The following is a 17,223-nucleotide window of genomic DNA, read 5'->3' as shown; positions in this document are numbered from 1 at the left end:
TTTTTTAGTATACAATACAGATCTTCTTTATTTCAATTATTTAACAAATTCTTCACTAAATTAATTATTTTTAATAATTTTAATGAAATTCTACACAAATTTAATTATCTTAAACTATTTTTCAATTAAAATTTTTATGAAATTTAATAATTATTTATAATTTTTAAAAAATTAGCAAATAAAATTACTAAAAAATTTTAATTCAAAATCACTTAAAAGTTAATTATTTGCAAAAATTTCAATTATTTTTAATGATTTTTATAATATTTTTCGAAAATTCAATTATCTGAAAGCATTTTTCAATTAAAAACTTTTAAAATTAAATTTTTGAATATGATTTCTAATAAATCTAGAAATTTCTCTTATTATAATTATTGTCTGAAATTTAACACCATCTTTTGAAATTCAATTATTTTCAAAAATTTCAATTTAAAAGCTTCTAAGATTTAATTATTTCTAAAATTTTTCATCTATAACTTTTTGAAATATAATAATTTCAATTATAACTCTCCTGAAATTCAATTATTTTTAATGATTTTTATAATATTCTTCAAAAATTCAACTAAAACTATTTTTCACTTAAAAAATTTTCAAATTATTGTATTTTTGTCTGCAATTTCTAATAAATTTTTAGTGAAATCATCAAAAATTTTAAATTAAAAATCACTTGAAGTTTAATTAATTTCAAAATTTTAAATTGTAAATTTTTGAAAATTCAATTATTTTTAAAAAATGTTATCTAAAATTATTTAATAAATTATTTTTAATTCTGTAAAATTCAATTATTGTCTTAAAATTTTAACAAAATCTTTTGAAATTCAATTATTTCTAAAAATTTCAACTTTATCTCTTCCAAAATTATTATTTAAAAATCTGTAAAACTTAATTAAGTATTGCCTGAAATTTGTTTGACTTTCAAAACTAAAAACTATGACAAAATTTTTAATTCGAATAAATTGCTTAAATCAGCCTTCAATAAATTATAAAAATGAAACTTTAAAAATTTTTTTATAAATTTGTCCTACTTAAAATAAAATTTTAAAAATTTGTCTTACAATTGGTTCGATTCTGAAATATTCGAAATAAATTTTCTTGATAATATTTTTATAGAATTATTCTCATTACAGAATTAATAAAATGAATTTAATATCTAATAACATTAGTTATTTAAAGTAAAATATTTATTAACCAATTAAATTTTGTTAATATAAAAAAATCGACTTTTTCGACTTTTTTTTGTGCCTTAAAGTCGAACCGAGTATTTTTTATTGAAATATTTTCATATAGTAACTAAAATTCAAAATTTTAATCAAAATAATAATAATAATAATTCATTGAAAATTTATTGGAAGTATATCAATTAATTTGAAGTACTTTTAATTGAAATATTGTAATTAAATGAATTTGCAGAATTATATTGACAATGACAATATTGGTTCAATATTTAAATATTACATGAAATAATAACAGATTTGTAATCAACGTGAAAAGAAAATGTTATATTTGGATTTCAATATTTATTCATTAAATTGAAATAGAAAATTGCAATTTTTCAATAACTGTTAAGTTATATGAAAAATGTGACAGATTTAATGAAGTTATTAAAGGGATTTTCTATATATATATATATTTCTAGTTGCAAAAACTTTTCTACAATCTGGTTTTCCTTCGATGGTTTTCTTTCAATATCCACATGCCAGAATCGCGAAGTAACGTTTAGAATTAAGGTTTGCTCGTTGAGAAAAATTTTCTTTCCTTGCGAGAAAGATCTCTTTTGCTCAAGAGAACCTCGTTTTCTTTGTGTGTATGTGTGTGTTCACAAGAAAAGGAGAGGCTTCGTTAACCGGCTGTATAGATGTAGGATGCGTGCGCTCCAAGATCAAGAAAAAGGCAAAAGGTATAATAATTGTCCTCGCGTGAGAACCATCTCTCTCTATCTATATATACATATATACCCTCAACGAGTTTATAGAAAAGAATGAAGAATGTACCAACATATTGACAATCTTTCAATTTATTTTTATCATATAAATTAAACAAATTTTTTTTTTCTTTTGAAAAAATAATTTTATTTTCCTTTAACGAGACGAAAAATTTAAGAAAAAATATAACATTAAAAGTGAAAAAAATTTCTCTTTAAGTTAATAAAAAGATGGGGTGTAAAAAAAGTGACCTCGAGAGATTTGTTTTTAGTGGCGGGTAAAAAAAAAAAAAATGAAATCTCGAGTGTAATTTGTACCGACCAATGCCGTCACTTTTGATAATGACAATCACCCTCCTGAGATGAGGGGCATTTAATATCTGAGAAGAGACGTACCTAGGGAAAACTGTTAAGCACTAATTTACTTTCGTTTAACGTGCCCTCAAGGCAAAATGTTATTTTTAATTATTTTTTTTTTTCAAATCTAATCTCGAATTTAAGATCATTAACAAGTGATTATCAAAATAAAATCATTATTGTCACTTAATTCTAAAAATTATTAATATTATTTTAATATATATTTTTTGAGATTTTTTTTTATACAAAGTCTGATACACTGGAACTCTAATTATTGGGACAGACAAGATAAATTTGCCATAAAAATAAAAGTTCTATTTCCCGAATAGTGAAATATTTTTCAAAAATTGTAACAATTAAAAACGGTTAGAAATAAAGTTATTATGAAATATTTTACGATTCTGGAGGAAATGTATAAAATAAATACACTGGAACTTTATTTATTAACCCACAAGCAAAATCGTCTCAATAATTCAAATTCTATTGTTTCAAAAATTGATAAATTTCAACTATATAATATTTTGTGATTAAAAAAGAATAAATACATTGTTATCTCAGTTATATTTGAAACGTTCTCCACTGTCTCAATAACACAAGTTCTAGTGTATTTACATTTCATGAATCGTAAATAATTTTAGTATAAAATTCATACAATGCTTAGGACTCAATTATACGAAAATATATTACGATTCAGCGGGAAAATGAATACACTGGAACTTTAGTTATAGAGACACAATAGTGAATGACTCAAAAGCAGAAAAGATTTATAGTTTTCCAGAAATTAATAAATTTTTTAAATTTTTATTAGAAATATTTTACAAATTAATGGAATAAAGGTAAATACACTGCAGCTTCAATTATTGAAACAAATCTTGTGTCCCAATAACTGAGGTTTCAGTGTATTTTCTTCTTTCCCCTGAATTGTAATATCTCCATTGTAGTAAATTTTAGTAAAAAAATGTATTCAATTAAATTTTTCCAGTTCTAAATATTCAAAGATAAAATTTAAGAAAAATTAGTTAATTAAAAACGCTTTAGCAATTAGCAATAATGCAAAATATATAAAATAAAAAATTTAATAATTTAAAGTAAGAAATAACTAACGAAACGATAAATAACATAAAAAATACAATAAAAATTATTCTGAATGGAGAATATTTTTTTCTTTCAAAAAAGACAAAAAAAGGAAAATTGTTAATATTCGCCGTGACCTATTCACGACAAGATGTGACGATCTTACTCAACGAAAAAATAGTGTTCCCATGTTATTTTAATAGCCAAGCGCAGAAAGAGGGAAGAAAAAAAAAAAAAAAAAAAAGAAATCGCCTTGGGCTTGAGAAAACTGAACATTGGCACCGCCTTTTAAAGAATGCTGAGGTCGGACGTCACGATTTTGTCGTGATCGTGAGATGTCAAAGACGCTGATACTGTTTAATCCGCAAAAAAAAACGACGAATCGGATATACATAGTCAGCACGTTTTTTTTTCAAATTTTTAAACAAGCGTTCAAAAATTTGAGTGACAAAATTTCAAACTTCACATGAGGTCCTAATTCTTCAAAATATATATAGTCTAAACACATACAATTTTCCATAAATTTCTATAGTTATTTTCACGCAACTTTTATATTAGAATATAATAGTGAAACGGACTCAACCTCCCATGAGCATCTTATTCAGAAAAAAGAAAAAATTTTTTTTTTCAAATATAAAGAATGAGCGCGTCAGAGGCTACCTGAGATTTTTTTTTTCTACGAAAGAAAATATATAATAATCGTGACGATTGGAAACTACCTGAAACCCAAAATGCACTTGCGTGCACTCAGGTTGTACTTTGGGGATATATATGTATATATTCGAAAATGTCTGCGTGAACATTAATCAGTCAGGTGGAAAAAAATGCATAGAACTGCGTGAAAATGCGAGTTAAATGTATATATATATATGAAAGGACACTCTCAACAAGGAGGAGTTAAATATTGCTGTACAAAAAAAGGAAATGGTCTTTCAAAAATAAGAATGAAAAAAAAAAAAAATCACGAGACACTCTTTCGAGTAAGATTTCGGACTAAAGAAATGTCAATGATGATCTTCAATATTTGTTATTTGAAAATTCGAATTAATCTTTCATCTTCACAAAAAGAGATGCCCTCTATAAATTTCTAAATTTTAAAATTATTTTTCAATTTTGCTTTTAAATTCGTTTTTCAATTTTGAAATTATTTTTTACAAAATATTTTTCTTTTTTACACCCACAAAGAAAAAAAATATATTTTACCTTTATGGAGCTAAATAAATATATTTATTGGTCTCAAAAAACAATTTTTATTTGGCGCCAAATGAAAAATTATTTTTGGTTTGAATAAAAAATTGCTCTCCGTTATTATGTTCACTATATCGCTCATTGAAAATGTTAATATTGTAAAATATTCAATGATAAATTGAATACTACATTATTGAATGAATGAAATATATTTAAATTAATAAAAATTTATCCACAATGAAATAGCATTGCGACGAACGAAATAAAATTTCAAATAATCGACGAATTGAATGAAAATAGAAATTGTTTTTAAAAGAAAAGCTTTTAAACCTTTCCTTTTCCACTTTCATTTTGCAATGGCATAAAGTAAATTGAATATGGCTTTTCAATACTATAGTTGTTTTCTGTAGTAAAATAAAAATTATTTGAGATCAATTTATATATTTCTTGAAAAAAAAATAAATTTCGGAGAATTTATTTTATAAGCGGATAATTTATAATTATCACATTTGACATTAATGTCTCATTTAACCAGGTTTGACTGTAATAATAAAAAGATTAAAAGCAGAAATAAAAAACAAATGTCTTATATAAAATGAATAATATTAATTAAAAATATAATTTTTGTAAGTTCTATAGTTGAATCTAGAATTCACTATATGTTACAAAAAATCCAAAAAAAGCCTAATATTGTATTGAAAAAAAAACTCATCAAAAAGAAATTGAATTGAAAAACAAACTTTTCTCCCCAAGAAATCTTAAAGAATCAATCTTCATCATCTATAAAGTGAATGATAACAATAGATGAAAGAAACTAATAAAGTATTTCACTCCAGTTATGCCGGGAAGAAAATTAAATCTGGCCGCTCCCTTATTGAATATCCAGTCATAAAAAAGGGTATGCATTAACCGAAAAGTTATAAAAATGAGAAAATTGAATTGAATCACGCATATTGTCTTATATATTTCACCTCAATTTGATTTCCTTGAACTTTATTCTATATATATATAGGTAATATATGACACGTCGTTATTTGCCCCGCATACGTAAATGTTCACATGTATATGTGTATAAATAAACCGTGCGATGATATTCAATAAACACCCTTGCATGATCTTCCAACGTGATATGAAGGTCAGAGGGTGTTATAAGAAGATAAAGGGTAATGCAGAAATAATATGACTTTTAACGACACGAGTATTTTACTGTTAACCTATAATGAAGAAAATGCTAAGTCAAAGTAAAACTCATTATCTATATACTATGCGGAAAATATTAAATTATCTTCCATTAAATGGAAAATTTAATTATTATTATTTTTAACTGAGGATATTCATTCTTCCTAAATCTGTATTAATTAAAAATGACTATAATTGTTAATAAAATCTAGGCTGACTTTTCACTACAGCAATTAGTAAAAAAAAAATTAGTATAACTAATTTTCAGTGGAAAAATAACTGAAAAATTAGAATTAGAACAAATTAAATTATTCGGATAAATAGAATTTCTAACAAAAAAAGTTTCGGATAAATAAACTTTATGTTAAATGAATAATTATATATCATTTTAGTGAAACTCATTTCTTTTTAATTCAAAAAGTAAATATTTAATTCAAATAAAAATTATAACAATAGGAAACCGATTATTCGAATGAAATGCGAAATATTTTTTTTCAGTGTGCATCACTGATATAAAGATGGGAAGAGTTATCGTCGAATTGACGATAAAGCTATAACGTTATAAATACAACTCTTAAATCAATAAGAACAAACGAGTAAATGTGTACTACAAATACTATGTATTTAAATTTTCACGCGCGAAATGTTATAAATCAATGGTTGTTTAATTGTGAATAAATATAGAATAAAATTAAACTATATATGTACATACACTGAAAAAAAATTTATTTAATTCAAATAATCGGTTACTTGACTATTATCAAATAAATATTTGACTTATTTGAGAGTCTGAGAGATAAATAAATATTTATATGTTTTAAATAATAATAATTATTAGCTCTAAAATAAATATATACTTTTATTTAATTTGAAATTAAATTTGAATCTTTTAATTTATATAGGTATAATTATATAGGCACGGTAAAATTATTAATTTTATATCATGTCCTTCAGTATATAGCTGGGAAAAATTATTTTTATAATGTCAAATATGGAAAAGCCCCATTATGGCATTTTATATGCAGGGAATCTAAAAATGAGTATCAATATAATCTTCTGAATAATGTGAAAGCTGCGTAAAAATAGACGTGAGAATAATAAAAAAAAAAGAAAAAATATATTATTTAAGAAAATGCACTTACAGAGAAGAAATATAAGTGTATGTTATATATATGAAAATAGGAAAAGAAGTATAAAAATAATAGTATAAACAATTGAGGTATAAATTCAAAGAATAATAGATATTTCCTCCCTTTCTTTCCTACAGAATATGTCTCATCTATTTTTTTACCGTTTAAAAAATAATATATAATTGAAAAATATTATAGTTTATTTAATAGCTATAATAAATTATATCATATATATATATGCTTGAAATATATAATTAAATTTAAATCTAAATTTACTAAATCTCAAGTAAATTTAAATTAACCATGTAATACTGAATATATATAAAGTCTTAAAAAACATAAAAAAAAAATGAAGAAAATAAAATTGTTCTCGTATGCTTATGTGGTATTCAAGGCATAAAGTTTTTATTTTAAAATAAAATTTTATAAAAACCATTAAAAATTTTTACGATATCTATTACAGTTCTTTATCATTTCCATAATATATATAAACTTTACTATTTCTCATCAAAATTTTAATCACATTATATAAATAATAACATTGTGTAATTTGTTATATTTTACATTAAAATTAATTTTATATGGCAAATTTTCGTATATTTAAATTTTACTGTAGATGAATAGAATTTTTTAAAATTTAATAAATAAATGTATTGAATATTTTTTAATATTTATATAAGTAAAAAATAATTCAACAAATTTCAATGTATGAAATGCAGGCCTCAGATCGACTTTAAGGCACAAAAAAGTCGTTTTAGTCGATTTTTATATTAAAAAAAAAATCGGAAAAGTCGATTTTTTTTATTTTAACAAAATTTAATTGATTAATGAATATTTTACTTTAAATAACTAATGTTATTAGATATTAAATTCATTTTATTAATTCTGTAATTAGAATAATTTCTATAAAAATATTATCAAGAAAATTTATTTCGAATGTTTCAGAATCGAACTTATTGTAAGACAAATTTTCAAAATTCTATTTAAGTAGGGCAAATTTCTAAAAAAAAAATTCTTAAAGTTCTATTTTTATAATTTATTGAAGACTGATTTAAGCAATTTATTCGAATTAAAAATTTTTGCATAGTTTTTAGTTTTGATAGACAAAAATATTTCTGGCAATACTTAATTTAGTTTTACAGATTTTAAATAAAATTTTTTTTAAATAATAATTTTTGAGGAGTTTAAGTTGAAATTTTTATAAATAATTGAATTTCAAAAGATTTTGTTAATTTTCAGACAATAATTAAATTTAATAAAACTAAAAATAATTTATTAAATAATTTTAGATAACATTTTTTAAAAGTAATTGAATTTTCAAAGATTTACAATTTAGATTTTTGAAATTAATTGAACTTCTAGTGATTTTTAATTCAAAATTTTTGATGATTTCATTAAAAAATTTATCAAAAATTGCAGACAAAAATACAATAATTTGAAAACTTTTTAAATGAAAAAAATAGTTTTAGTTGAATTTTTGAAGAATATTATAAAAATCATAAAAAATAAATGAAATTCTTGCAAATAATTAAATTTCAAGTGATTTTGAATTAAAATTTTTTTGGTAATTTTATTTGTTATTTTTTTTTTAAATTATAAACAATTATTAAATTTCATAAAAATTTTAATTGAAAAATAGTTGAAGATAATTGAATTTGTGAAAAATTTTCATTAAAATTATTAAAAATAATTAATTTAGTGAAGAATTTTAGTTAAAAATTTGTTAAATAATTGAAATAAAGAAGATCTGTAGAAGATCTGCATTGTATACTAAAAAACGTATTTTATTAAAATTTTTTTTTTTAAATGTAAAAAAAAGTCGAAAAAGTCTTATAATCCGAGGCCTGGAAATGTGAAAAAAATTCTTTAAATTTGTTTCTGTTCGTTTTTAGGAAGAAGAAATTCTTCGATAACAATAAACGATGAAATAATGTAAAAAGTTTGATCGTGTGGCAAAAGATCCTTAATTTAAGTATAGCAATTCCAGCATGTAATCGCGGCCATTGAAAATCGAATGGCAATTTTCGTATATATATGAGGAATCGAAAGGGAGGAAAACGACGAATGACTATATATATATAATAAATTAAAGATAGTTGAGTTGATCAGCATACCGCAAGGGTGAGGATAACGAGATCTTGGAAAGTGCGCGTGGTTTCCTGGATGAGGTAAATGGGAGTGAGAATGCGAATGGGCTCCCATTGAAAAGGGGTAACCCCCGCTATCTACTTCCATTTCAGCCCCTAAACGGCACCGCACAATTTGCAACACCGGAAATCCATCCATTTCGTCCCCCAGAAATGTTTCCGGATATTTCAAGGTCCAATTATTTTTCTCCTTTCACCAAAGTTTTTTTTTCTTTTTCTTCTTTCTTCTTTAATTCCCTTTCGATCGATCCATATTATAATTTCATCAATCTTCTATTAGAGAGACCACTTCCGGTACGATGATCTCTTAAACTGTCGTTATATCAAAAGAAAAAAAAATAGGAAATTATATCATATCGGATTTTTTTTTATGTAGTTCAAGTCAAAATTGATCATTTTTGAAAACTTCAGTGTTTTTTTTCTATATTGTAAACTATTATTAAAAAAAAAAAAAAAAATGTTAACATTATGTAAAAGAAAATATAATATTTCATTTATTTTTAAAAATGAAAATATTGTAATTTTTTTTACTATTTGATTTACAAATAACGATGAATTAATGGAAATTTGTTAAATTATATATGTCCACATATAGTTTTAATTATGAAAATAATGATTTTATGCATCATTTTCAGAGTTAAAAAATGATTAATTTTGACGTTTATATATGAAAAAACTTTTAGAACCTTCAACATCTTGAAAATAAAAAATTCAATTTATTATTATTAATGTGCTTGCTAGAAATTTTAACAATAAATAATTTTTTTCGATATTGAAAAATAATTCCGAAAATTTAATATTTTATCGACTATTATTTTGTTGGCATTTTAAAAAATTTTCTCCTCAATTTTGTCCAATATTTTCATTGATGTTGTATAGGTAAAATTGATGCAAAATTTATAAAGTTACTTCTCGTCGTCTCGTAAACAATTCAGTTTCAAAATATTTTTTTAAAATTTCCTCTGCAAATGGAAAAATTGCATCAATGAAAAAAAAACATTATAGTTAAAAATTTAAATTACTGAATTAACAATTTGTATATTAAATTTATTGATTTATTATAAAAATTATTATTTTATTATAAATAAATAAGTTTATAAATTTACTTATTTTATTTATTTATTTATTCAAACATACGAGCAAATTATTTATTATAAATTATAAATTATCCATAAAAATAGAGGCAAAGAAACTAATAACAAAAAAATGTTAAATAATAATAAACAAAGGAGGATACAATAAATTAATTTACATAAAATAGATAATTATAAAAAAAAAATTATTGAAAAAAATTTCAATAAATATATTGTATGTTTTAATAAATATAATTAACAAACAAGTAATCTAACAACATAGAATTAAATTATTAAAAATGAATTTAGAAATTAATTAACAATTAAAAAATTTGACCATAAAATTGGAAAAAATTTTTTACTCTCTTTACCAAAATACCAAAATCAATTTACTTTTATCAAAAGCCGAATTCTCTCATAAAATATAGCGAAAGTCATAAATTGAAAACTAAACTTTATACTATATACAAAACTCAGTGAAGTGATAAGTTGCATTGTGCAACTATATATATATATATATATATATATATATATATAAATTTAATTACTTTATCAATACCTTCATATCCCTTATCCGAACAATGAGAAAGCAACTCTATAAATTGTGCACAAAAAAGGAAAACAAAAAAATAAACGTAAAAAAGCAAAATAAAACAAAAAAAAGTTAAAATGAAATCATTAGTACCATTTTTTTTTTGAAAAATGCTTCTTCCATATAAATATATATATTTTTACTTTTCAATCAAAATTTGGTTTTCTTTATATATACTCTTGATTTGAAAAATTCTTGAATTTCTTTTCCCTTTTTGAATTGCTCTCAAAATAAATATATATATGCAAATTTTTCTCGTACGTGCGGACGGCAATTTCCAAAAAAAAGTTCTTTCACTCTTGAAATTACATGACTTTTTTTTGACGATAATGACAGTATTCCATGCGTAAATGTATACTGTTTAGGTGTCGTAAACTTGACGAGCACGTTGCTGTTGTTATTCAGTTCTGCAAACGGTTTTATGTGCTATTCTTTTTGAATATATATATAGTACATAAATCGGTGAAGATTACAAAGCCGAACGTAAAATATTTTAACGATTAAATAATTTAATGAAGTATAATGAAGATGTGTTTTTTAGCACTAAAAAATTTTTTTCTTCCCTTTCACACATTTTTTTCCTTTATCTCTCTCTCTCTCTTTTTCTTTTCTCCTCTTGTTTTGTTTTCAATAACTCGAGACACTGGAAAATTTTTTTTTCACTTTTCACTTTATTTTTCTTCTTTTTTGCAAATCAATTATTGTATATTGCTTCACATAATAATATGGAGTGAACTTGTGTTTATATTTGGAAGAAAATTCTCAATGACAAGTGCTGTCAGTAACCATGCGGTTTAACGGGAGATGAAATTTAAGAGAGGGATGAGAAACAAGTGCCGGCAGCTGCTACTCGAAGATTTTTCTTTGACATCATCCCTCGGCACGGTCATCCTCACGTTTGGCGCGAGAACTGAGTCTTCGCTCAGACTACACGCGTCCACTGGTCGATATTATTCTCTCTCTGAATGAACAATTTTGAGAGATCGACGCGACACGAAGCGGCTGTTAGGGACAGTAAATATACGATAGTTATCCCGCGGGGGTTGAAAAAGAAAATCTGCTATCGAAATAACCGACGAGGGCGGAAAATTGTGTTGTCGATAATATTTTATATTGTGACAAGAAAGAAATATTATGGTATTGATGATAACACAGAAATTAGAGGGTTCAAATTTCCGGTTGGTCAAAATTCAAAGAAATACCTCTTTCGAATATTGATAATATAATATATATATTACAATATATCGAGAAAGGAAGCTGCAAATGATAACGAAGGGTTTTGCATTATGACTTGAGAAGCGAGAGACACGCGTCTGACAATAATATTCTCCGCGCGCGCTGTATGGGAAAATGTATATTTCCGACATTAAACAATAGGCGTGAGTCGAGACAATGTTGCGACAGTTGCTTCGGGTTATATTCTTCGTCATCCAACTTGATATAAAGTATGAATGAAAATATGAGTGTGAAAAGATTTTTCATAGAAAAATTATCGTATTTTTCAGGCAAATTGTTTGTTTTTTTTTTATTAATTGTTATTTCAATTTCGCGAGGGAAATAGTAATTATATACATGTAAACGTGGGAAAGAAATTTTTAGGTAAACATAAAATAATAGATACATATGAAAAAATATAAAATTTTGCGTGGAAAAAAAATTAATATTCTTATGCACGCGCAATTCAATAGTTCGAATTTCTAGTGTTTCGAAATTCATTTAATGATACTGAAAACAAATATCATTGATTCAAGAAAATCATGTACTTGTCCGTATTTGATCTTGAATCAAAAAAATATTGAATCAAATACGTACAAGTAAATGGGTTTTCTTGATTCAATACTATTTTTCTTTCAGTGTATAAGATCAAATTTTTGCTCAACTAAATTTTATAAAGTTGATATTCCAGATAGCACGTAAGCTTGCAGCAACCTTGCGGTAAGCTTGCCGCGCAATATTGCCAACCTTGCACGGCAAACTTGCCGCAAGCTTACTGCCAGCTTGAAATGTCCCACCTGACCCAAGCTTGCATGGTAAGCTTACCGAAAGATTGCACAATAAGATTATCGCAAGATTGTACAGTAAGCTTACCTAAAGATTGCAGTGTAAGGTTACTGCAAGATTGCACAATAAGATTATCGCAAGATTGCTCAGTAAGCTTGCACGCTAAGCTTGTAGCGAGGTTGGTGCAATGTGGCCAAATAACCTTGTTTTAAACCTAAAAAAATTTGTTTCTCAAAATGTTTCGTATAATTTATTTAATAAAATTATATAAATTAGACGAAACGTTAAGAAAAAAAAATGTTTAAGTTCAAAGCAAGGTTATTTGGCAACCTTGCACCAACCTTGCTACAAGCTTACCGTGCAAGCTTTCTGAACAATTTTACGATAATCTTATTGTGCAATCTTTCAGTAACATTTCTCTGGTCAGGTGGGACATTTGAAGCTTGCAGTCAGCTTGTGGCAAATTTGCCGTGTAGGGTTGGCAATATTAGGGAAAAAATAAATTAAATTTTTGTGGCACCCTTGGAGTTCTTTAATCGAATTTTTCTAATTTTTTATGTAATATTTTGATTTAATTAAAATTATATTTAATGGAATTTCTATTTAATAGTCTCTCTAAATTTGAATTAGTTATAAATATATAATTATAATTTGGTAGAAGAAATTTAGTTACTAATTCAAATAGTATTATTTCTATACTAATCTTTTAGTTAAAAATAACTAATTAGTATAGATGATAATTTTTTTGGATTTACATAATTTAGTTAAGATGTATAAAATAACTAATTAGTTTAATTTACTTTTAGGTTATGGTAAAATAAGTAAAATTCCTGTTAACTAGTTCAATTAGCCAAATTTGACAAATTTTTCAGTTATTTTTCTATTAAAAATTAGTTACTTTTTTTGTTTTAATAATAATTAGTAACTTTTTTACTAATTGATAAAACAAAAAGTCAGCCGCAAGATTTTACTAAAAATTAGTTTATTTTTACTAATTCAGATTTAGAGAAATTATTTAAAGTTTCCAATAAACGAAAAAGGTTTTTTTCAAACCAAAAAAAAGTTTCGTTTAATTATACCTTTTGTAACTGTCATTAAACGAATTTTATAGTTTATGAAATATTTTGAAAAGTAGAAAATATATCATATAGACTATTTATTTCTAATACTTTCTAACTTGATTTATATACAGTTACAAAATTTTAATGTCAACCTACATAAAAAGGAAAATTATATACCTACTTTTTAAGATTTAAATTTTATTTATTATTATTATTATTATTATATTAATTATTTAGTTGCTTTTTATTTACTTGCTTTTATTTAGTGAAAATCAGAGTGAGAATTTTAATTTTAAAAAAATATTTTTTTGTTTGTTTAAAACCATAAGTTCTTTTTTTTCTTGTTGCGTTTAACATGTAAATGGTATAGTATATATATATATATATATATAAGGCAAAGCTATTTCTCATATCGTAACTTAAAACCATCATTTATTTACTATAATGTGAGTATAATAATAATTTTAAACTTTATTTCTTTCAACGTTTAACCATTAATAATGAAAGTAAAGAAAAGCTTTTATAAAATTATTATAATCGTAATTGTTTTAATACTTTTCCAACTATATTAATATACAAAATATAAAGAAAGATAAAAGTTGTATTATTAAATTTTATATCACATTATACTTAATTTCCATTTATTGACTCAAAATTGAAACTTAAGTTTCTGTATACCTACATATAGAAGAAAATATAGTTACAGTTATTATTTTGACAATCAGCATTAATATTGTAATTATCATTAATTACAATATTATAATTATATAATTGATTATTATTAATTAAAACTGCATATTACAAAACCTACTAAAAAATGTACCATTAATTTGAAATATCAAAAAAAATTTATAAAATATAATTTTTTCTAAAATTTGTATTTTATTCATTACAATTTTTATAACTATCATTTTAACAGTTAAAATTATTACTTTATATCCAAATAATAGTATGAAACTACTAATTGTTATAATATTTCGGAACTATATCATTATAATTTGATTAATGAAAAAATTTATTCAACCTAACGTGATACTTAAGTTGGTGCGCCTCAAGTCAAAGAGAGAAGAACTTTAAAAGTTACGACAGAGAAATATATTTGTGCATATACATTATATTTTGAATATATACATATAGGTATGTTGTGCGGTCACGTCGTTAATTTTTAACGATCAGTGCCCATCATTTTTAATGTCAGAACTTTGACCAATCGATGAAATAGTCGATATATATTTCGAGGGCGTCCACAGTGTGTCTGACTGTTAATTGAAGCGGTTATTAGGTCTGGTAGTAAATCAAACAGAGAGCGAGTGATCGTACAAAGATGGAATTCAAGGTGCATGAATTCCGATGAAGAATAACTCAAATAGTAACTCTCTCTCGTGTTAATCATTCGATTATTATTTTCAATGAACTAATATACTTTTCAATTTCCGGTAATTACTTTCGTTAGAGGAATGTTAGTTTTTTCTTTTAAAATTAAGTAAAATTCTTAACGAAATTTAATTGATTTAAATAAATTCCTTGATTTTAATAAATATTTTTAAATAAATAAATAATTTGATTGAACAATTGATCAGAAAAAAATATCTTTTAAACAACCAAACAATCTAATTTGGGTACGCTGAATTCAATATAGCGTTAGCCGTTTTTCAAAACGAATTTCTTAAAAATTCAAGGAATTCACTTGAAACTCGTTACTGGGGTTGCTGATTAAGAATCCAGTGTCAGTTTTTTAAAATTCAAAATGGCGGACGAATTTTTTAAAAATTCAACGAATTTACTTGCAACTCATTACTCGATGATTTTTTTGGGTCGCTGATTACATATGGGTAAGAATTCCTGAAGTGGCCCCCTAATATTTTTTGTGTAATAGAAAAAAGTGATACCCACATATTTTGGTAGTCCATGATGTCACTAAAAAACCCCTGAAACGATTTTTCAAAATTCGAATTTTTTTAAAAGTTATAAACAATTAAACTTTTTTGCAACGTTTTGGAAAAAATTCTGTATCTTGAAATTGGCCGAACCGATTTTAATAAAAATTGGTTTGGAGAAAGATTAAGATACGTACTTTTGATAAATAAATAAATTATGAATAAAAAGTATAATTTGTTTAAACAAATTATATTGTTAATTTTTAACTTTATAAATTAACAATGTTCTCAGTCGATTTTTCCAATTTTTTTTATAGAATCATAAAAAGGGGCTTTTCACGATTCCATGACAAAAATAAAAAAGTGGGATTCTCAAAAACTTTAGAAGATACAGAATTTTTAGTCTTAACGCGCGCGAGTTTTCTGAGCAGCTCACGCATACGGCGCGGCATCTCCCGCGCGCCCCGCGCCAACCAAGACTCCATGAGAGTTCCCGATTATAATATTTTATTAACTCAATTAAACTAAACAGTTGTTTATATGTATTTTATTATTCATATCATTTTTGTTTATATTTAATAATTTTTATTATTTATAAAATTTCTGTTTATAATAAGTTTCTGATTATTTAATTTTAATGATAAATTTTCAACGTTTTTTAATTGTTTTGTTTATGTATCAATGAATAATAAAATATATTATTGCGAATCCGTGTTTTATTTTTCTAGACTGCATTGTTTAACGTTTGCTGTCAAAATTTTAACAAATTTCACGTTTATGCGCACTGAATGAAAATTTGCGCGTTTTCACGTGAAAACAAAAGAATCGCGACAATCGTCTGGTCATTCACCTAACATGATAATTTCGTTTTTAGATCATAGTATTTTCTTTACGTATACATAAATGTAAGTCCGTGTTTGTTGTTTCGATTAGTATTTTTCACGTTGTATATTAAAAATTTTACTTTTTCGCGTATGTGCTATAAAAACAAATCTTAAAATATGCCAAAAGCAAATACTTGCTGCAACCCGTTGAAAAAAACGAACATAAAGCAGTTTATAAAAATCTTGTGAAAGTGCCTAATTCGTGGAATTATAGATTTAAAAATTTAATAGGACAGTTCATTTGTTTTTCGTGCAAAGCAGCCATCAACACATTTAACAAAAACAATTAAAAAACGTTGAAAATTTATCATTAAAATTAAATAATCAGAAACTTATTATAAACAGAAATTTTATAAATAATAAAAATGATTAAATATAAACAAAAATGATATGAATAATAAAATACATATAAACAACTGTTTAGTTTAATTGAGTTAATAAAATATTATAATCGGGAACTCTCATGGAGTCTTGGTTGGCGCGGGGCGCGCGGGAGATGCCGCGCCGTATGCGTGAGCTGCTCAGAAAACTCGCGCGCGTTAAGACTAAAAATTCTGTATCTTCTAAAGTTTTTGAGAATCCCACTTTTTTATTTTTGTCATGGAATCGTGAAAAGCCCCTTTTTATGATTCTATAAAAAAAATTGGAAAAATCGACTGAGAACATTGTTAATTTATAAAGTTAAAAATTAACAATATAATTTGTTTAAACAAATTATACTTTTTATTCATAATTTATT

The 17,223-nt window shown here is 24.3% G+C and overlaps 1 protein-coding gene across 3 annotated transcripts in view; it reads right to left on the bottom strand.

The window, feature by feature from the left end:
* LOC127279527 (filaggrin) overlaps positions 1-17,223 on the bottom strand; it is a 46,294-nt gene that overhangs the window by 12,211 nt on the left and 16,860 nt on the right. The gene's annotated exons all lie outside the window — the stretch shown is intronic.

Source organism: Leptopilina boulardi, unplaced genomic scaffold (assembly GCF_019393585.1).
Source record: "Leptopilina boulardi isolate dan_hultmark-lab unplaced genomic scaffold, ZJU_Lbou_2.1 LbouV2_216, whole genome shotgun sequence".
In the NCBI taxonomy this organism is placed as follows: domain Eukaryota; kingdom Metazoa; phylum Arthropoda; class Insecta; order Hymenoptera; family Figitidae; genus Leptopilina; species Leptopilina boulardi.
Note: the sequence above shows the minus strand (reverse complement) of the source record. Positions and strands in the feature narration are given on the sequence as shown.